Source organism: Chelonia mydas, chromosome 7, assembly GCF_015237465.2.
Source record: "Chelonia mydas isolate rCheMyd1 chromosome 7, rCheMyd1.pri.v2, whole genome shotgun sequence".
NCBI lineage: Eukaryota > Metazoa > Chordata > Testudines > Cheloniidae > Chelonia > Chelonia mydas.
Window position 1 is genome coordinate 93,991,333 of NC_057853.1, and position 21,923 is coordinate 94,013,255.

The 21,923-nt window shown below is 40.8% G+C and overlaps 1 long non-coding RNA gene across 1 annotated transcript in view; it reads right to left on the reverse strand.

The window, feature by feature from the left end:
- LOC122466555 overlaps positions 1–21,923 on the reverse strand; it is a 68,097-nt gene that overhangs the window by 20,275 nt on the left and 25,899 nt on the right. Inside the window, exons 5-6 of the long non-coding RNA XR_006292171.1 lie at positions 7,923–8,069; positions 7,549–7,654 (exon numbers count right to left, since the gene is read on the reverse strand). This is a non-coding gene — a long non-coding RNA (uncharacterized LOC122466555). The remainder of the gene's footprint in view (positions 1–7,548; positions 7,655–7,922; positions 8,070–21,923) is intronic.

A 21,923-nucleotide genomic window follows, 5' to 3' on the forward strand; every position in this document is an offset into this window, starting at 1 on the left:
GTTTGAAATTATTCATTAATTTCTTAAGTGAATAATTCTTGGTCCAAGTATTGTTCGAACAGTAAGTATGATCAAATTACAATTCACAGCTCATTCTTACAATCGATGTAAATAATGGAAGCAACCAAGTTTATAATAAAAGGGAATGCAGGCTGCTCTCCTCGGCTTTTTGCAGAGACAAAGTTCCATCACCTCTCCCTCTCCTGGACTTAGGAAAGTATTGATCTTTCTCTTCTCTGACTGGTTAAGTGATGGACTCACCAGGCAAGAGACTGAACAGCAGAAGAACAGGTTCCTGACTGGGGAGTTTCTGGAGCGTTACTGTAAGCTGAAGTTAGACTAATTCTAATAAAGGCACAAATTGTCAACCATAGATGGTACCTAGTCATTGGAACAACTTAACCTGGGGATGTTGTGGATTCTCCAAATGAAGTCTTTACATTGAGACTGGATCTCTTTATAAAATATATGTTTTAACTCAATAGAAATTATGAGTTTAATGCAAAAATTACTGGTGAGGTTCTATGGTCTGTTTATGAAGGAAGTCTGACCTATATGATCATAATGGTCCCTTCTGGTCTTAAAATCTATTAATCTAATGCATTTCTGTGCACAGACATGTTGTTGTGCTCCTAATCTTGCATACACATATTCAGGGCCAACACATTCAAAATGTAGCCCTGAATAATTACAAGTTGCAACATGGATGTCGCTTTACAAACTGGCATGTCAATAAAGGATGCTACAAGATCACCCTGTCCCCCTGGGCTTTCAGAGATGTATCCATCTCAGTTTCCCTAGGACAACTCACTCTGTCCCCCAGGTGGTCCTGTAATTTGCAGCATTGTTGGATCACAGAGGTGACTTAGACCTCAAGTTGTATTACAAGAGTCCACTCCTTCCAAGTTAACAAATGGAGGTCCATCACAAGCAAACATACATCCAGAAAACTCACATTGGGTCTTCAGTCCAACTCCAGGATCAACAATCCTTCTGTCCCTCATGTCAGGGGGTTTTCACACCACATTCCTTAGCAGTCTTATAGGGAACCCAGGCCCTCCTTCAATTCTGGGTTCCAGTCCAGGGACCTTGTAGTAAACAAAGAAGATCCACTCACTCTGACCTCCTCCCTCTTCACTTTCCTGGACCACTTCCTATATAGGCCTCTCTCATAACCCCGTTCCTGGGTTCTCTGTTTCTAAGCCTCATCCCTGGGCCCACTCCAGAATTTCCTTGCACTTTCTACAATCCAAATGGCTCTACTAGAGAAAACCTTCCTGCTCCCTACAAATCTTTCTCCCCAATTAAGCTGAGCAGGATCTAGTTTATCAGTCTCAAAGTCCTTCCCCCAGGGAAGAAGCTGACAAGGCACAGGTGACACTGAGCACAACTTCCTTAAAGATCAGTCCCTCCCACCTCTGTGACTAGTACCAATCCAGCAAAGTATTTAGCTTATGCACATACTTTACTTTAAGCACATGAATAATCACACTGCTCTTCAAATGCTCTTTAAAGGTAATGTGCTTGGGTACTTCACTCAATCTGGGCCTAATACAGTAAGTGTCCTTGAATATCTGTGGGTTTATGAGCAGATGAATACCCAGATTAACAAGTTATAGCCCTATTAACAGCACATTTCCTAATGAACACAATGAATCCCTCCATTTCGGGGTGTTTTTTACAGTTAAAGCTAAAACAGATCTAACCAATTAGGCTGAGCTGGTATTTAACTGACTCTATATACACAATATAAAACATGATAATTTTGCACACTAAGCTAATTCTATTGTCAGACAGATAAAATTACCTCAGACTGGTCCATGAAACCTTCTAAATGCTGCAATCCTGAAGAGGCTCTGTTTCTAAATATTCATCTTGAACATCCCCAGATGAATGTCATCACAACACCCCCATGGACCTTCTGAGAATATTACTGGCTACTGAAATTATCAAGGAGGAAATGTATGTGCAGATTTCATGTCTTGTCCTGCATACTGGGTCCCCATGCAATGTCTTCAGACTCAGACATGTTTTGCAAATCTACAGCCCACACCAGTACGTGGGCAAAAATTCAAAATTGACACCACTGCTACTTCAGTGAAAATGAAGTAAATTCTAGTGCTAGAGTCACAGAGGGTTAGATATTGTTAATTAAACACACAACACTTTCAGAAATTGAAGATTATACAACTTGGCCCATTGGAGACTGCCAGAATTTGCAGCAGTTTGACAGTATATATGCTCCCAGGGCCAGTGCATATTTCCCAGCATTGGCCCAAGATCAACTAACAAAGGCAAATGTTTAGCCTGATAATTAAATAAAGAAAATAGCTCAGAAACTTTACCGGAAAATAGTTGTCAAAATGCTCTGAAGTAAGAGGGATGACTCAAGCTTACAAAAGTCAGAAGAGCCTCTGGAGCATGAAATCTGAGCACAACAGGTGGAATTCAAAATATTTTCTGGGGTCTTTGTCTTGCCAAGCCCCATGCAGACTCCCAAGTGTTCTCTTTCCTCTCATAGATCATCTTTGTCTAGTGTCAAATCACAATTTATAGAAAGAAGATGGGGGACACATATTTAAAGAGAGATTAGGGCCTGATTCACCCTGATTTCACAGAGGAAAATCAGATTCCACATGTATGTGTTTGCTTTGCAATTTTAAGATCTCTATCAATATACTTGTTTTCTCAGAGGAAACCTGAAAGATTTCCCCCATACACTATTTTTTTCTTTTCACTCCAGCTCATGCATACAAAGGTCTTGTACAATGCAATCCCTTCTCCAGTTTCGACCTGTCAACACTAGTTGGACACAGGGGCCAGACGGAATCACCATTTTGTGCAGAATGGATCACTAGGAAATAATAGCAGTTGCTCTCTGCTTTCTCTTTTCCTGACAGCCCCCATCTTCCTGCATTGGTCCTGCTTTGAGCAGGGGGTTGGACTAGATGATCTCCTGAGGTCCCTTTCAACCCTGATATTCTATGATTCCCCATACTCCCAGAACCTACTGGATGGCATACCAGCCTAATGTCTAGTACCCATTCCTGTATCTTAGAGGTTTATTACAGCTGGAAAATGATCAGAGGCCTGAAGTTTGATCTCCTCAGTAGCAGTACTTCGTAAGTGTCTCAAATTATTTTACTTTCGAAGGCCGTTGAAGAAACTTGACTGGAAAAGTTTTCTGTAATATGGCTAATTGGAAACAAGACAGGAGCTAAGTGTCAGGTTCCAAGATATTATAATCCAATGAAACTCCTCATTGCAACAAATAATGAATCATGCAAACCCTTTATAACTAATATACCATTCGTTATAAATAATTGTTTCTTAAGATATGGAATCCAGCAATTACACACACAGCAAAAATTATCGACAGCCAAAATCAAGGTTAAAAATATCCATGAGAACTAAAAAAATCCTCATCATCATATAGTTAAGTTTCCTTGTCACTCAGTCTCCCTATATCATAAAGGGCAAAAATGCAGAAATATACAGGAATAATTGGCTACTTGGAAAAAGCTTGAATATTTGTGAATAATTCACAAGAAACATACATACGAACAAGTCTGAAAAGAGAAAGGATTTAGTGTGGTGCATCTGATAGACCTTAAAGATTATGTGACAGGAGACAGAGACATGGCAAATCACTGTTTTTTCATTCTGTGAAAATGCTCAGGAAAAGTGTTGAACTGACAATCCTGGAAAGTTCATACTTCTGTTTAGCTACAGAACAAGTACAGGGCATGGAGCAACAAGCTGCCCTACTGTCCCACCAACGAGCATCAACCCTGCCCTGCAGCGTCCATCCCTAGAGGTGAGAAGGCTCATTCAAACTCTATGACCATTCATTTCTCAGATCTCTGCTGAGATTGCTATCAAAGTCGTCAGTTAGTGCTTAGTGGCTGCATCCAGTTGGTACTGGACTAATACCAACAAATTATTTTACATTCACCACCAAGCAACAATCAGATGGTAACGACTTTCTGACACTATTAAGGACTGCACTGAAATTTAGAAAAGCCAATTTCTAGCCAAAATTCTGATTTTATTTGGCTTTTGGCCAAAAATATTCAAAGTGACATATTGAAGATGTGTCTTTTTCTCTCATCCCCAGAGCTTGTTTGGCTGGTGAGCCAGAATAGTTACAGTAGGGGCAGAAGTTAGGAGGAAGCACTGCTGGTTACAATGTGCAGCACTCATCACTTCTTCCCCCCCCCCGCCCCTGCCCAGCCAGCTTATGTTCTTTTCCTACTTATCTCTTTGTTATCAGACCTGGCCCCACTTGCTCAGACGTGCGTTGAGGAGCTTCTGAGTCCTGCAGCTTCAAGTAGCACACACCGGTCTGATTTTTCTAAAAAGGCTTCTAAGGGGATGGATGAAATTAAATAAGGGTGCAAAGTTGCAAGTTCAGCTATTTATCAGCAATATCACCCTACCTGTCTGGCTGCACCTGCAAAATAGATAGATAACTGGGTGCAACTGCATGATGAAACAGCTACACCTTCAATTTTCCACCTGCATGTAGTTATGCACACAAAACTGCATCTACAATACTGGAGACCAGGTAAGGGCCTACCTAAAATCAGAGCCACAGCCCTCAGTGAAGCTACTGCTCTCATTTCTGATACATTAGTCCACTTTTACTCATAGAAATTAAAACAAAAAAAATTATACTATGGAAGAAAATTGGCAAGATGTTTATTGAAACAGGACCTTTAATGATTAATAGGAATTCAGTACTGAAATTACGATACACCTTTTAATCAAAAGCAAGTTATTGACAAAACAGGAAAAGTAATATTCTGAATTGTGAGGTTAAGAGCTTAGTATAGATATTGGTTCTGATTGCTAACTTTGTACTGCAACCAATGATCAAATGGAACATGGGACTATTCTTTGTTACTCTAACTTCTAACACCTGTTAACTGATATATTTCCAGTTATTTAATATTCAGACAAATACTGAAGTTAGGCATTCATTACTCCCAGCCCGAGCTTCAATCAGTACAGGCCCTCATGGGAAGAAAATAATGGGTACTACAGGGCTCTTATTTTAGCACAGAAAACATAACTGGAAAACATAACTGAAGCCATACAAATTGAAATTAGAAATTAGGCACACATTGTTAACAGTGGGGGTGATTAACCACTGGAAGTGATAGATTATCCATTTCTTGATGTTTTTAAAATCAAGACTGAGTGCCTTTCTGGAAGTTACACTTTAATCAAACACAAGTAATTGAGCTCAGAGCAGGGCTGATTGGATTAAATTTAATGGCCTGTGTTAAACAGGAGGTCAAAAAGATGATCTACTTAAATTCTATGAATGTCCACTCCTTTATAATTTTACCATAGTCTGCATCAAAACAAAATCATGTCTATATGCAGCTTTGAATTCATCCAGTGTAACTATAATGTGGCAGGGAAGAGACAAAGAGAGGATACCTCCTCACATGGAGGAAGTGAGACCTCAAACTTCACCCAACAGAAGAGGAAAAGGAGGGAGGATTCACCACAGGATCCCCTTCTCCAAAGGTTAACTCTGATCAGCTAACATTAAAAGGTGTTTAACACATTTATGCAATGAATTTTCCTAGAATAGACAAGGCCAAAGAGAGAAGTCCTTCAGAAGTTCCTCAACCCACACAGAGGGGAAATTGTTGGACCGTAATTTAGTTGTTCAGTCTTAAACAGCACCTGTATTTCAATAGTGGGAAAGGGATTCTTACATCCGCTTTGGGAAGTGTTCTGGAATCCTTCAGGAAGAAGGGCACTAAATATATGTGATGTAAGATTATTAATGGAGCTAGTTTACATTTTCTTCAATTATTTTTGTTTAAAACAAGGTGCTTTTTTTTCCTCAAAAATTAAACTTTTAATAACAAATGGTCAACATTATCCAGGTTTTCCTTTTTGTGTGAAATTTGACCAAAATTTTATTCAACATTTTTCCATTTACAGAAAATCTGATTTTAATAAGAAAATGTGGTTTTCTCTCTATGAAACATTTCAAAAATGATTTGGCTTAACAATTAGGTAAAAATGTTGTGGAAAATGTCATGAAAAATGGGATACAGGTCAATTTCAAACCCTGAAAAATGGGAAAATTACTTTGAAAATTCAAAATTATTTGCCAAATTGTTTCCCTGATTTGCAACCTGCTTTAAAATCAGATATTGAAGCACTGTTGATGTGGTTTAGTGTCGTATCTGGTGGACAAACCACATGCCAAGCAGCTGATGCAGAGAGTTAAGAATGAGAGCAGTTAAAAAAAAAATGTTCATGGTACAATTAAGAAATATTTTTCTTTAAAACTATTCGTTTATCAGTCTCCCTCTTTCCAGAAAAGGGTTTCTGTAGCTGATATATAAGCCACCTAGGTATATTCTCAGCCATTGATAGTGCCAGGCATGGGATTTGTTCGTTCCCAAGCTATGGAAAACAAATTGTAGCTTGCTTGTTTCTCTCTCTATGCTTACATAAAAATTAGGGAGGAAAATAGCTTTGTTACCATTGAACTAGTTATGGAAGAATAGACTCCTATAGAACCTCATAGAAGACAGATCTGTTGGGGCATATGAGTACTTACCCAATACTAGCAGTTGGGGCCCCTCAGAAGGAAAGCAGCAAACTCCATCCACCCCTGCTTAGGTCTGCAGGAGAGTCAGAAACCCCTTGTGGGCAATGGTGTGAAACACAGTTGAAATATTTTAATGAATTAATGTGAAAACCTGGAGTCAAATCCTGGTCCATTGAGGTCAATGGAGTTTTACCTTTGTTTTCAGAGGAGCCAGGATTTCACCCCTGTGGCCATCCATTTTCAGCTGCCCTCAGTAAACATCAGTTACACTTACGTGGTGTATTTTTGCATGTTACCATGCATCAAATAAGCCAGCAGAGACATGTGTGAGATCAGTTTCCTTTCTTGTGGGAAGTTAAGTGACCACACAATTGTCTCATTAGAAAGATACAGACAGCACTTAGATGGGAGTGTCTTTTAAGATTTATTCCACGGAAGAAAGAGAGAACAGAACCATGATCTTTGTAAGTAAATATTAGACCTTATATCTAGCCTAGGAGATGTCCAAGTGCTGTGAAGCTACCCAGTATCAGTCTGAGGGAGAGGATCTACAAAATGAAAATGAAGTAGAGGGATGTCACTGGGAATTTCATTGAGAACTGAATTGTTTCCAGAGTACACCTATTCCAAGAGAAAAAAATTAGTTCTCATTGAAGTTCCCTAGTATCATTCATTCTTCTATATCTTTAGATCCTAGTCCTCAAAGTGATACTGAGCAGCTTCTAGGTATTATGCATCTCCCAGATGGGATGTAATATCTAATATTTATTGTTAAATGCATTGTTGCCCTAATTTGTCCCACCTGTTGTCCCCTATTGCCCTCTCTCCTCCTTACACAAACTCCTCATCACTGTAACATTCTCCATGTGTTTTAATAATGTGTAGAAGCCTGGCAAGTGCTGTGAGAAAACAAACAAAAACAACTTTCTTTTTTCATTTGAATGGCAAAATTCCTCACCACTTACCAGATGGACTGAGGGGAGTTTTCATAGTTCAGTCTTCATTATCAACTTTCCTCCCCCGTCCTCAAAAGGGGAAAGGTTCTCACTGTAGTTCATTGACAAAGGTTTTCTTTAAAGGTCCCGGAAGAAAGAAAATTAACCTTGAAACAACTGGTGAAATCACAGATCTACATAAAGCACATGTATTTGACTGCCAAGTGTGGTAGCTTCTGGATTTAAGACTATTCTAGTTTATTTAATAAATTGGAGGGGCTTTTCTTCAAATCCAGCTATCTGGCCTGAACCAGAGCTCTGCCCCAGTCCAAATATGTTTTTGATTCTATTCCACCCAACCCAGAATAATATTTTAACCCAAAATTCAAACCAACAGCACTGACCTTGAAGCTTGAGGAGGTCTCTGAAGGAGGAGTCCAGGAAAGAAAACACACACACACTGGATCTTAGCCATTCTGCTGAGAAGTTCTATTTCAGCTGTCAGAGGATGGGTGTAACTTCCGTCAGCTTCTCCTCGCACATGTATCCACCTGAACAAAAGTTAGTGATTTTCGGTGTCTCACTTTTTGGGTTTCCATCTAGAAACTCCTTAATGATTTTCAGAAAATGCTGGACCAGCACCTTAAAGAGCCTGATTTTCAGAAGTTATCTGCAGTTGAGATGTCTAAAACCACTAGCCACTTTTTAATGTCTTTGACTCAGTTGCATTTTAATGTTTGCAGATTCTAACATAGGCCCTACATAGATGTTTATCCCAGTTGTGTTTAACTGTAGGCTGAAGCCTTCCACTATCCTGCCTGCAGCTGAATTTATAGTTATTATAATTAACTAATAACATCAAAACACAACTTAATTTTCAATGTAGACATACCAATAACTTGCAGTGGAAGAACTCTGTATTAGGGGAGAAAGCAAGTGCTTGTTTTCTTTCCCCAAAATACTTAACATAAAATCCTCATTTTTTTTGGAGATTTCAGCTTTTGCTTTCACCAAATAGTTATTGGTTAATTACCCTAGAATTTCCTGCTCTGCAGAACACTGGTTGTAATTAATTGCCAAGTTATTCCGTAACTCATTGGTTTGTTATTGGAAATTAGTAGCACCCAATATCTGAAGAGAATTTAGCTGCTAAACACAGAGAAGACACACTTTAAAAACACAGTTTTTTAAAAATTGAGAAATCACGCACAGTGACAAAAAGGTGCACTGTTTCTAACATTTAAGTAAAGGCTCTGCCAGGTCATGGTCACATGATTTTTTAAAAATTTGGCTTCCACCTAATGTTTATGTAGATCCTGCTAACATGTGAAAACCATATCTGTGGTCCCTCATGTAGTCATTATGGGCTGCTTCCGAGTGTAGGTCCGGCGTGAGGATGCCATAGCATACCCGCTACTGCTGGGATGGGGATGAAAACCTTTATTCAAAAACAAAATAAGATATTTGAAGCCACACTTGATTGAGACCTCCACTCAACCCATAGAGAACAAACTGGGCTCGCATCAATATATCCAGAATACTCTTGAATTTGGTTTATTTATGTGGGAGGGGATTGGTTGTTAGTTTTGTCTTTTTTGTTTAAGCATTCAGGGCCTGCTTGGCTCCCTGAACACAAGGGCTTAACTAGCACATTTATGAGCCATCTTAAACCTGAATCCAGCAGTCCATGGAGTTCAACCTGCATCGCCCCACCACCACCTCCTCCACCCAAAATTATGTTCATAAATACATTTTTTGAACACTGGATTTTCTACTTTAGTACAATAATGTTTACCAAACTTTTTTTAAAAGTTACTTTCTTTAGCCTAAAGAAAAGGAGTATTTGGGCACCTTAGAGACTAACCAATTTATTTGAGCATAAGCTTTCTTGAGCTACAGCAGCCTGTTTCTCCCTTTGCCTCACCACCCCCTTCATGGCTTCAAGTGAGACAGTAAAGTTACTGGGGAGGAGTGTGAGGAGGAAAATTGCTGGTGCCCATCTTTTCCTGGGAGAAAGGGCCACTGAGACACACACACACTTTACCACCAAGGCTATCACAATCCACCTTAAGCCCCTACCTCAACCTTCACACCTGGGCTCTGTTCCCTCTGCCCCTCCTACTGTGTCCCCTGCCCCCATACAATTATCCTGCACCTTCACACAAGGGCTCTCCTCAATATCCCTGCTATTGCTCACCCCCCCCCCCGCCCCACTTTCACCCCAGGGCTGTTATCTCCCTCCCTTCTCCTGCCCCCGACACACAGAGCCAAACCCCACCTTCAACCCAGACTCTCCCCTCCCTCCTTCTACCCCACCCCTGCTTCTCCTAGCCCCCCCCACGGAATCACCTCCAGCTCCCCCATCGCACCCGGACTTGCCCCAAAGTGGCCCTTCCCCCAAACCGCGCTGCGCCCCCTCCACTCCCTGGAGTGTGTGGGAAAGTTTCTAGGCATTGCCAATGGCAGGGGGCGGGGCAGCCAGCCCTGCTGTCATCGCCCCCCCACCCATGCCTGGGGGCCACAGACTACCAGCCTCTCCTGCGCTGGCCCGATGGCGGCTGAGAGGATACACACACACACACACACACACACACACACACAGGCGGCACAAAGCTGCAGAATCAAGATGGTGCCCAGGAGCCCACAGCCAAGCACCAGGGTCACCTGGGGGCTGCATGCCGGGAGTCACCGCTGCCACTCCAGGAGAGCGAGGGAGGGAGCTCAGGGGCAGGGGGCAAGCAAGGAGCTCCCCCACCCCCATGGGCTGCATGTAGTCGTTATGGGCCCCTTCTAAGCGTGGGCCTGGCACAACAGCACCACTGGTGCCATTGTAAACCTGGTACGGCTCTGGGTTGCACAGGAGGAAAAAAAGTGGCAGTTTAGAATGTGACCAGTGATTTGGGACTCCTCATTTTTAGGGTGCCCAATCTGAGACACCTTAAAAAGGCCTGATTTTCAAAAGGAGGGTGACCAACCCAGTATTCACAGACAAAACTTATGTGGCATGATACTTGTCCCTGAAATTTTAAACACAGTGTCCAGGCTATAGAAAGTGGGAAGCTTTTGCATTTCAAAAATCTGCAGTATCATGCTATAAAAGTGCAGTATATGAAAGGCAGACACCCACAATGAGTTAAAAACTCTTGGCCTCTCCATATCCATAAAACTCTAACATTGTGTCACTGTTTTCACTATAATATTCTCCAAAAACATTGCTCAAGGTTAATTTTGCTGTCACTCCCTCTTGCAAAGTCAGAAGATAATTCTGTCTCCTTATTGATTTCTTTCTCAGCTTGTTTGATATCAGTATCATGTACCAACACTATGTGAACTTTTCATCTCTCTTCAAGGCCACCAGTTTGGATTTTTTCTGTCTACAGTATTTCTAAAGGTAACTGTAACATTTCAAAGAAAGATCACGTGTCGGAAACCTGGAGGTTACTTCATCAAGGCTAGTCAGATTGTTGTGAAGAGTAATATCTTAAATCTCTCTTCAGGTAGTAGTATTCTAGGTAGAGCTATTAACATTTTGACAACTGAAGTAGTCAGAAATGTTAAGTAGTTTTGCATAAGCCATTGATCAAAAATGTTGAGCTGAAGTAACGGCCATATAAAGAGGGTTGAAGAAAATTCTCCTTGGGTGATATATTGATGTCTGTTGACACAGAATAAACCAGCAAGTTTCATTTACAGACTTTATCTAGCAAAAAAAAAAAAGCAATTCTTAGCTTTACTCATGTGAGTAATCCCATTGAAATCAACTGATTATTCATTGAAATAGACAGACTATTCTCTTTTAAAATGTCAAGCATATATAATTTTTTTTTACAGGATTGGGACTTTAAGGCCCTACTCTCAGCAGCTGCAAATAGGTGTAGCTCCAACGACATCAAGGAGGTTTGCAAATATATACCCACTGAGGATCTGTAAACTTCTTAGGATAGAAACTGCTAGTGCTCAAGAACAGAGAAATAACAAAGGGCCAAATTCTGCCACCAGTATTCATGCTGAGTATTACTTTACTCCTCAAATGCGCCTATTAAAATCAGTGAGTCCATTCATGGAGTATGACGCAGAATTTACCTCTATGATAATAATAATTTTACCACTAATGCAGAGGAAAACCATAAAGAAAACCACAAGGATGAGGATAGCAGTGAGCTATGCTGCAGGAAGTCATGCCAGTTTGTGGCAGCTACACAGTTTTCATCTGGAGTCTGCACCCAGCCTATTTAACTGTTAACAAAAGATAAGTGGATCTGATTTAGCATTTATGAGATTTTTTTTCTAAAAAGGCCTACTGTCGGCAATGTAGTCGTAGCTGTGTCGGTCCCAGGATATTAGAGAGACAAGGTGGGTGAGGCAGTATATTTTACTGGACCAACTTCCAATAAAGTTGGTCCAATAAAAGACATTACCTCAACCACCTTGTTTACTGTAGGCAACGGCTTTGTAAAGCCCTATTGACAAACCCATGTTGGAAATACCCACTATCAGGATTTGCACAAATTGCCAAACAGTTCTAAAAATCTGTAGAATACATTTAAGCCATGAATAGCACAGTTCAAAAGTGGTTCTATCCTCAACACAGTTTGAAAGTTGTAGGAGTGGATCCTCAGCTGCTATAGATCAGCATAGCCACAGTGAAGCCAGACGAGGTTTGCTGATTTACACCAGTCGGGCATCTGGCCTCTAACACAGATATGGACAGGCCTTTGAAGTTCTCATATTATTCAGATGCCAAAGATTTGCTTGGGACTTTTGGCTTGTTGAACACATTTTCTTCTGACTGATCTTTGAAGTGCAGGAATTTGTTTATGCTTATTAAGGATTTAGAAAATCAGTACATAAAAAAAATATGGAAACCCTGGCTCCCAAAATGTTATACATTTTTAGGTATAAGCTCAAAGGGAATCTTTCTGGAAGGTTATGAAATGATTAATTACAATGTTCCCAATATTTTTCATTTTCCACACACATCCACACTTGCCAAGTCTGTCTGTCCTGGAGTTCAATTAAGAGGGCCAAAATACCATGGGGGAAAAAATGTATTCTCCATCTATTTCCAGATTGATAGGAAACCTGACGTGCCAGAAATGTTGTGAGAAAGTCTAAAGATATGCTGACAAAGTGGTTCTGATAGTTTTCATGAGAATCTATATATTTCTCAACCACATCTAATCTGTCCCTTTTTTAAAATTTGGCCACCAATAATGGTAATATGTAACCAACACCTGCTAGTCCTTACTCAATCTATAATGAAACAAAAGTCTTATTTGAAATTAATCAGGGTTTTGCCTGGTCAAGGACTGAGTGAGGAATTGGTCCATCCTTGACAACTCGTTATATTAAGATACAAGGGTACAGATCCTCACCTGTTGCAAATTGCCAGAGCTCCATTGAATTCAACAGAGTCATGACAATTTATACCAGCTGAGGGTCTGCCCGTAGAAGTTTCCGTCTCTAAATATTTCCATAAACTTGGACTGTGAGCTTTAATTCTGGACACTTGGGACCTCCCCGCCGCCCCCTGCCAGCATGGTCATGTTCAGGTCATGAATGCCAGTACAGAGTAACTTGAAACTTCCAGCCAAAATGAAAGGTATGTGCTAAATAAGTTAATTGATTACACATGTACCTTTTTAAAGAGCTGCAATATAAGGCCCCAATCTGGCAAATACGTACAGATTTAAACATGTGAGTAGTCTCACTGAAGTCACGGGACTACTCAAGTTTAAAGTTACATATACGTAAGGGTCTTCACTACTGAGTTAGCCTGGGGAATTGGCACTTGTGTGCGAGCACTAAGATTGGCCTCTCTCAGGTGAGAGCAGTAACACTCCAAAGTCAGACTCCAGTGCATCCACACTGAAGCTGTAGTCACTCGTCTATCTGGGACCATATCCTGTGGGCCTTAGCACTGCAGTAAACTGAGCTGCTCTATGATTCTTTCATAGTGAATTGTAGGAGAACTCATTTGTCCTTCTGGGCAAGGGGAGGAACTGGGGGAAGACAATGGAGGACTATCAGCTCTCAAGTGGTTTAAACTAAGCCTTTGCTGCAAAATGGACAGGTTACCAGCTCAAGTGTAAGCGGCGCTCAGGATTTAACTGATACCTGGGTTAGCTGGCCTGTTCTGGGCTGAGTGGTTTGCCTGGGTGGATGGGAGCAGGGTGAAGGCTGACTCCCAAGTAACAGCCCAGGTTGTCTTCACTGTGGAGTTAAGCCTTAGGTGTTTGCAGGATTGGGGCCTAATTTCTTCCCTGTTCTCCTTTAGATAATCTTCAAGGTATTTAATAGGCTGAGACATAGGGATAGTCTAGATAATACTTAGTCCTGCCTTGAGTGCAGGGGACTGGACTAGATGACCTCTCGAGGTCCCTTCCAGTTCTATGATAAGTACCCCCCAGACCTTATCATCTGCATCCCTCAAGACAACTATGCTCCACAGGGACCCAGCTCCTGCATAGAACAAGTTTCCTACTACTGAGCACTGGGAATAGCTGTGGGGATTTTTGCCAGAAGAGATTAGACTGAGTCCAAGCTGGGTGTGTTTAGTAAAAACACCCCTTTCAAATAAAAACATATACCAGAGCAGATGGTCTTTAATAGAAAGCTCCACTCCCCTGCAAAGAGAAACAGAGAAATCCACCCTTTTCTTCTGGCCATTTATGCTCTTTAGTTTTTGTGCAATGCTTAGATTCCACTGTGACAGGCATTGTATAAAACCGAACAGAAACAGAGGTGCTAATTTGCCTTGTAATTAATGTTTTAGGACATAAAATCTTGTAGCTATGTTGAATTTGTACTAATTGCTAACTGTTGAATTATGTTATGTAAAACATGGGTACAGCAACATGCATTCTCTCACTAACGGTGGAAAATTAACAAATGTAATAAGGGTTTGGGACCTGATCTGAAGTCGATTGTAGTCAATAGGACTCTTTCTATGACTAAAACGGACTTTGAATCAGGCCCCTGCAAATTTGTTCATTCCAATTCACTTTGTTACAAGCTGCTTCCTGCAGCTTGCACACAGTCAACTTTGTTCACCCTGTTTGGTTGAGAAAGATACAGACTTGAAGGACACCCGCTTTATCTTGCATTCTTTTCACACTTAAAATGTTTGCCAGCTTTGTTATTTCAGATACACAATACACTGACTCTTCTTCCAGACCTTTAGACCATCAGCATTTATGTCACTGGCATATTTTTCTGTTTATATTTCAAATATTTGGGTACATTTTGTGTAGCTGCAATTTAAGACAATCTAATAGGAAAGAAGAACGGGAAAACTGTGTGTCTTGTAACCGTTATCAGAACCAACTTGTAAGGTGAACTTCCTACTCCGCCTTGTTTTTAAAACATGGACAATTTTTATGCAAATACACTGGTATTATTACATGCTTTTTTCAGAAATAATACAAATATAAATCCTTTTTCATTCAATGCATTTTTCACGGCATAAATTCTCAGAGATCCTAATCTAACAAAGTCCCTGTGCACCGGCATAAGCATGTGAGTAACCCCAATGACTTCAGTGGGACTTATTCTTAAAAAGTTAAGCCTCTATTTAAGTACTTGGCAGAATGTTGCCAGAGGGAAATAAAAAGCGACAAAAAGTTCCTGCCACAGGGTGTTTACAATCTAAGCTGAACAATACAACTGGAGCCTATGAGCATCAAGGCAAACCTAAACAATTTTAATTAGATGATTTGTTTTTCATGCCTGCCTCAATCCTCCCCCCCGCTCCACCTAGGTCTGTTGTGTTCATAAAGTTCAATGTAAATCAATGGTGCTATAAGAAAATAATATATATGACCAGATTTGAAAGAGTGTACATGGGTACAACACTGATTTACAATGGCCATATAAATATGGAGTTAGGGTGTGTACGGAGGCATCATATATTGTAGTTTTGAGAATTGTCAGCATATACATAACTGAAAACACAAAGAAACAACTCACAAAGGAAATAAATTTAGGGGAAGAAAAGGAGGGACCAAGAACAGAACGCTGAGGGACACCTACAGAAAGAGGGAGAGGAACCACTGAAGGTAATGCTGAAAGTGTGATCCCGCAGGTAGGAGGAGAACGAGAAAGGACAGAATTTTGGATGCCCAAGGAGGAAGGGTGAACCATCCTGTTGAAGGCAGCAGAGGGATGGAGAATGACTATTGCTTTCAAGTTGTGATATTTGCATGTATTAGCTAACACAATTTAAAAGTCCAGCGTAGACAAGCAACACTGCTTTTAACAGATGTTAAGTTAGTCAATGTAAAGACTAGCATCAAAGAGAAAAGATCACTAAGAGATCATTCTAATAACATTTTCAATCCCTCTCAGAAACACACCTGAATTAAGAGGAACGGTAATTCATTCCATTAGATATTTAGAGAAAGAAAAAGGAATATGACAGAGAAGAGGGACATTGTATGATACAACTGCATCCACTGTGGGGCATTCAGATACCTCTTTTCTGTTAATAGTCCTCTTCAGTGAGCACTCAGAAAAGGAGCCCGGGAGTGAGAAACATCAGAGGAGGATGTTCATATACCTTTTAAAGGAACAAGCTGCTCCATCATCCTCCTTAACCTGGGCACCAACATGGAAAGGGCACTCATGGGTGAACACTCTCCCAACCTTTAACTCAGCTGGGGCCCTTAATCTACTCTCATGTGGGACACTAGAAACTCTGATATCACCACTGTGTCAAGACTGTATTAGGGATATTCATTAGAGAAGCACAATGCCTGACCACGTTCTCTTTACAAGATGGAAGTTTCTGAAAAATATTCTAGAAACCTAGCCCCTACCTGATTTTCCCAGCTGCCTCCTCTCAGGGTCTATAAATCAAATATTGATCCAAGCACCCCAACTGCTGCTTGATTCCCAGTTTCTAAGAACTATACCTCCAGCCTGATTACCCTCCTCCAGCTGCCCTCCTGGCCACATTGAATCATATCCCAACCACAGTTATGGCTTCAACCCCTATAAATCATGTCGTTGGTGGAGGATCAGTCCAGATGGTCTATGTCAGCTGCAAGAGTTATTTCCCTGTGAGCACTCCCTCTCTTTGCTGCAGCTGTTCATGAACATCCATGCATGGAGGGACAGGGCACAAGTGTTTGTTTTAGATAAATAGCTCTATTCTGGGTTGCCTATCTGGTTAACATTAAAAAAGGGCTGGTCAAATGGTTAGAAGCTCAAAGGGACTGACAGAAGGACACAATTAAATATATGCTTAGTTTGGACAGCCATCCTCAACTGTCCCTTTAAACCGGTGGCAAGCTTTTTCTCCCACAAGCTCCCTTGTTATATACATTGTTACTGGCCTGTAAATTAGTCACACAGAGAACATTAATACTTGCAATCAAGAGATCATCTCTGGGGAGTAAAATGAAATGTATAAAGAATTCTACAATTTTTAAGCTGAACTTGCCAGGTTCATTAGCCTTGGCAGATTCAATAGAAGTCCTGTATAATGATCCTATTTTTATTTCCAGTAACTGGAAAACCAAAAAGTTCTCTTTAAAAATAAATAAAATAAATAAATAAGTCACCTTAGCCAACCTTTTTCAGCAGCAAACTGACTCACTTCTAGCTAAAAATAATGTGTGCTCCACAGTACACACCACCCAGAATGACAGACAGTGGAGTTGGAGAAGACCTATAGGGTTTCCAAAGTGCCTCCTTGATAATCGGAGGTTCAACCTCTGACCCAGTTTGGACATATGGGGCCCAATCCTACTTCCACTGAAGTCAATGGGTGTTTGGCCATTGACTTCAATGGGAGCAGGATCTGACTCAGTATCCATTTTTGGAAATCCAATCTCTTCGGTTTTATGCAGCTCCAAATATTTAAGATAGCCAGCACTAATCCCCACATTGATGGCATTTGGATGCATTGCAAATAAATACATTTAACAATTGCTCTCAGGCAACATCAAAAGGGAGGGTTCACATATTAACTAAGGAATAATTGCTGTTCCCCATTCACAGCTATTTAGAACATAGGACAATTCAAAGATAATGTTGGAGATTAGATTGGAATTTATCATGAGCCTACCAGTTTGAGAATACGGTAGGCTACTGAATAATCTCTTGATAAATAAGGCAGTACAGGTCACTTATAAAGGATAGTTTCATTAAGGTGAAATGTACCCTCCTGCTCAGCGAACCCCCTAGTCATTGGGCTATGCAAGATGATCTCCATGGGGACTGAGGGAGATAGGATTCACACATTCAATAAGGCCCAGGGAAAATGTTGTTCTGCAAAGCAGACACTTCACAAGCCGCTGTTCTAGAATATAGGTGGAATAATGGGCATTGCTGTTCTAAACCCTCCATGCAGAGTTATTAGGTCTGTGTAACTCCAGATCCCACAGTATTGCCCCAGCCCGCCCTACAATATCCCCTATGCACCAGCTTATTGAAATGGGCATGGAATTCCCCTTCAAGGCATACAGAAAACAGTCACATCATAGGTTTCAGAGTAACAGCTGTGTTAGTCTGTATTCGCAAAAAGAAAAGGAGTACTTGTGGCACCTTAGAGACTAACCAATTTATTTGAGCATAGGCTTTCGTGAGCTACAGCTCACTTCATCGGATGCATCGGATGCATCATAGACAGTTTGCCTATTCCTCACCAGCACAACCCCACTGCAGGCCTTATGTGGTGCAGAGGGCTTTGTGTCAGCCCTCCATACCCTCAAAGCACAATCCATCCATGTACTTGTGTTAGAAATTGTTACCTGCACTCAAGATTGTGCAGTATTTCCTGAAGCTAGAACCAGTGACCTAGCGATGAACGTCTCCATATCTCACAAACTATTTGGAAAGCTGCACAGTAGGGTTATCATATTTGAACACTCAAAAAAAAAAAAAAAGACACTCCACGTGGGGGGGAGATTTGTTTGCCCCCCCTGCCCCGCCCCAACTCCACCCCCATTCCAATCCCTTCCCCAAAGTCCCCACCCCAACTCTGCCTCCTCCCCACCCCATTGGACCCCTTCCCCAAATCCCTGCCCCGGACCCGCCTCCTCCCCTGAGTCCGTTACGTTCCCCCGCCCCCTCCCAGCCACGCGAAACAGCTGTTTCGCAGCGCAAGTGCCGGGAGCTAGGGGGAAAAAGCGGGCACTCTCTCGAGTGATCAACATTCACTCTCTTTCTTGAATGATCAACTCTTCTTTGGGGAAAAATAATAATGGCAAAATCCTGGAAGTTTTTAGATATTTAAAAATTCTTCCTGGATGGCGATTTAAGAACCAAAAAGCCGGACAGGTCCGGGAAAATACGGACGTATGGTAACCCTACAGCACAGCAACATTCAACATGGATTTGGAAAACAAAAACAAAAAAGCATCTTTTCCCTCATAACAACATTGTATTTATGTGCGCTCGTGCTGATAACCCTCCAAAACACCTTAAAACTACAAGGATTAAATGGCAATGTGGTTTCAGACAAAATCTACAGTAAGACAGTGTAAAGCATGTCATAATAAAAATAAAACACACTTCCCAAGCAAAAAATGTCCCTACACCCATAAATAAACCCTTATCAACACACACACCAGAAGTGAAATAAAAGTGTCTTCCTTCATGCCATGAAAGACCTCAGCTCACAGATGAGCTCTGGCATAAAGCCGAGATGAGCAATCCAAAGCTGTATGTGCTCTGCCTTCTGCCCTCTGGAGAATATATCATGGGATCAGCAGCAATTCTAGCCTCACTGACTTTAGGTGCCATGCTGGGAGTTAGAACAGCAGACATTCCTGCAGATACACGGATCCTAGATAATAGGTTTTTTGTTTTTAAACAACAGCTTTAGGCTATGATCCTACAAAGACTTATGAACATGCTTAACCTTACAGGTCTACTTGTGTGCATGAAGTTAAGTACATGCATGTGGCTTTGCAGGACTTTGAAGTGCACTCACCGAACTAGAGACTACTAAGCTGCTCATAAAGCACTGGCATAATTAGTCCTTAGAGACATTAGAAAGTTATGCTGCACTAGCTGCAGCCTACGTGTAGCTTTCAAGGGAAAGCCCAGCCAGAGTGCTGTTCAGTAACTGCGCCCAGAGATCACAAAAGGTTGGGACTTTTTAATATTTCTGGGGTTGAAAAAAATAGTCATTCTGACTTGTGTGAGTGGCTCATGCTAAAAAAATTGCTTCCAAATTGGAAAGCATATTTCTCTTCCTAAGCAAAACATACTAACAAAGGACCTAGTGCTTTGCAATTGAAGTAATGGGAGCTTTGTTTGAGTAAAAATTGCAGAATCTGACCCAAAGAGAAGAGCTATAGGTTAGGTGCATCAGGTACTTCCCTGATATATAAGTGTTATGCCCACAGACCCTGTTCATCGGCGGGTGGAATTGAACCTGGGATCTCTGGAGCTTAGTGCATGAGCATCTACAGCATGAGCTAAAAGCAAACCGGCTCTTAGTTAAGGCTGTAGAGCGGACTCATTTAACTTTCTGTCTCTAAGTCATCTTGATGCCACTGGAGGGGACAGAACACCACACCCAGGAGGTGTGTGGATTACACAAGCATCCAGTGTCCTTTATAAATTGCAACATTAAGGTCCTGATCCTGCAAACACTTAGGCACATGAATAACTCTACTCAAGTGAGCAGATCTATTGACTTCACTGTGGACCTTTCATCTGAATTGTTATTCATGTGCACTAGTGAAAAATCCCACGCTTATGAACACAGACAAATCCTCAGCAGCTGAAAGAGTGCCTCTCTGTGAACTACAACAGTCAACCCTCAGCAGTACATAACAATTAGTATTGTGGTTACTACGTATGTGAGGAAAATTGCAGATGCTGTGGCATTCTGATCCATTTTGAATGAGTTCACTCAGCCTTCCTCTAACTGCAAGAAGATCTATTTCATCATATGTACATAATATGGCACATTTAGGAAAGAGTTGATGGAGTAAAAAGATCAAGGAAGTGTTGGAACATGCTGAAGGAAAAGAAGCAGCTAGAAAACAAATGGTTAAAGCATTTGTTAGCAATAAGGATTAAATATGGTGAAAGAGAATTCTCAGCCTTGGTACCCAGTAGGGGAGCCTCCCTGGTGCCTGGATAAGCAGGGAAAAGCCTTGTACACAGACCTTGATATCTCCTCACTAAAGCCATGTTTGCAGTGAAGGACATTGATAGAGATTTAAAAGAAAGAAAAAAAAAAAAAAAGCACAAGGGGAAAAAATATAGTGCAACTTTCCAGAACGAGAAGTTCTCTCCCAGGTTTACATTTTCCAAGCCATTGACGTATGTGAAAGAAAAAACAAGCGATAACTTCTCATCCTCGCTGCACATTTCAGGCCATCACTTCTAATCATTCCTTTTGTCAGTTGCACTCCCTTACATACCTCCCCTGGCCCATAAGTGATCCTTTCCAAGTTTTCAGCGCTTTTACTGAGCAATGCTTTTGTGCACCCAACCTGCAGGTGCACCAGAGTCCTTGGCAAGGGGCAAGCTGATTATCACTTATGAAAACAGCTACTCTGTATTGTCCATACTTCTTCAAGGTCTTGAGCAAAGCATAAATGCTGATGAAAAAGAAGCTGATGCAGGCAGAGCTTCAGATGGCTAATCAGGTAAGTCTAATTTGTTGTTTGCAGAGAAGGCTTTACAGTACTTTGCAGTTTACATACAATGTTTTTTCTAACTCTCTTACGTTTGTGATACTGATCTAATGGCTTTATAAAAAAAACAAACAAAACTTTAGCATTGTGCAATAATTCTGACTTCATGATAATCAGAATGTTATCTTGTTAATTACCTGACATTCATCTTTAGATGATTTGTGGATAAATTATTGTTATTGACTTTTTCCTTCTGCAGACTCCACATCCTATTTGTTTTTAAAGATAGCTAACTTAAATTGATTAATTTTCTATATACTGAATACTGTTAAAGCTATATTGATGCTTGATATATTTAGTCATAACTTTATGTTTTAACCACTATTCTAACCTGTATCCATTGGGGGATATTTCAAGAAAACAGATACTGTTTCAAGGGTAATTACTGATTTCTATTCTCATTAACATATATGTTTACACTTTAGGTTTCCTTGCCAACTGTTGGATTTCTTTTGATTCTGCTCGTTGTTCCTTTTTCCTATGCATATACTTCTTTGAGAATTGGAACTAAAGAGGCATAGGGCATGGGAAAATGGGGCGACTGAGGTACTCCACCACTCACTCATTCTACAAAGCATCATTGGGAGGCATGTGGGGGAAAAAAATGAAAGCATAGTAAGTACCTGGTATAAACAAACAGGTTAATTGTGAATTTCTAAGGGTAGAAAAATGCTTATTAATAGTAATTTTTAGGAATTTACATAATATTTACTCAATTACAATAGCTGAATGTTTGTCTCATGT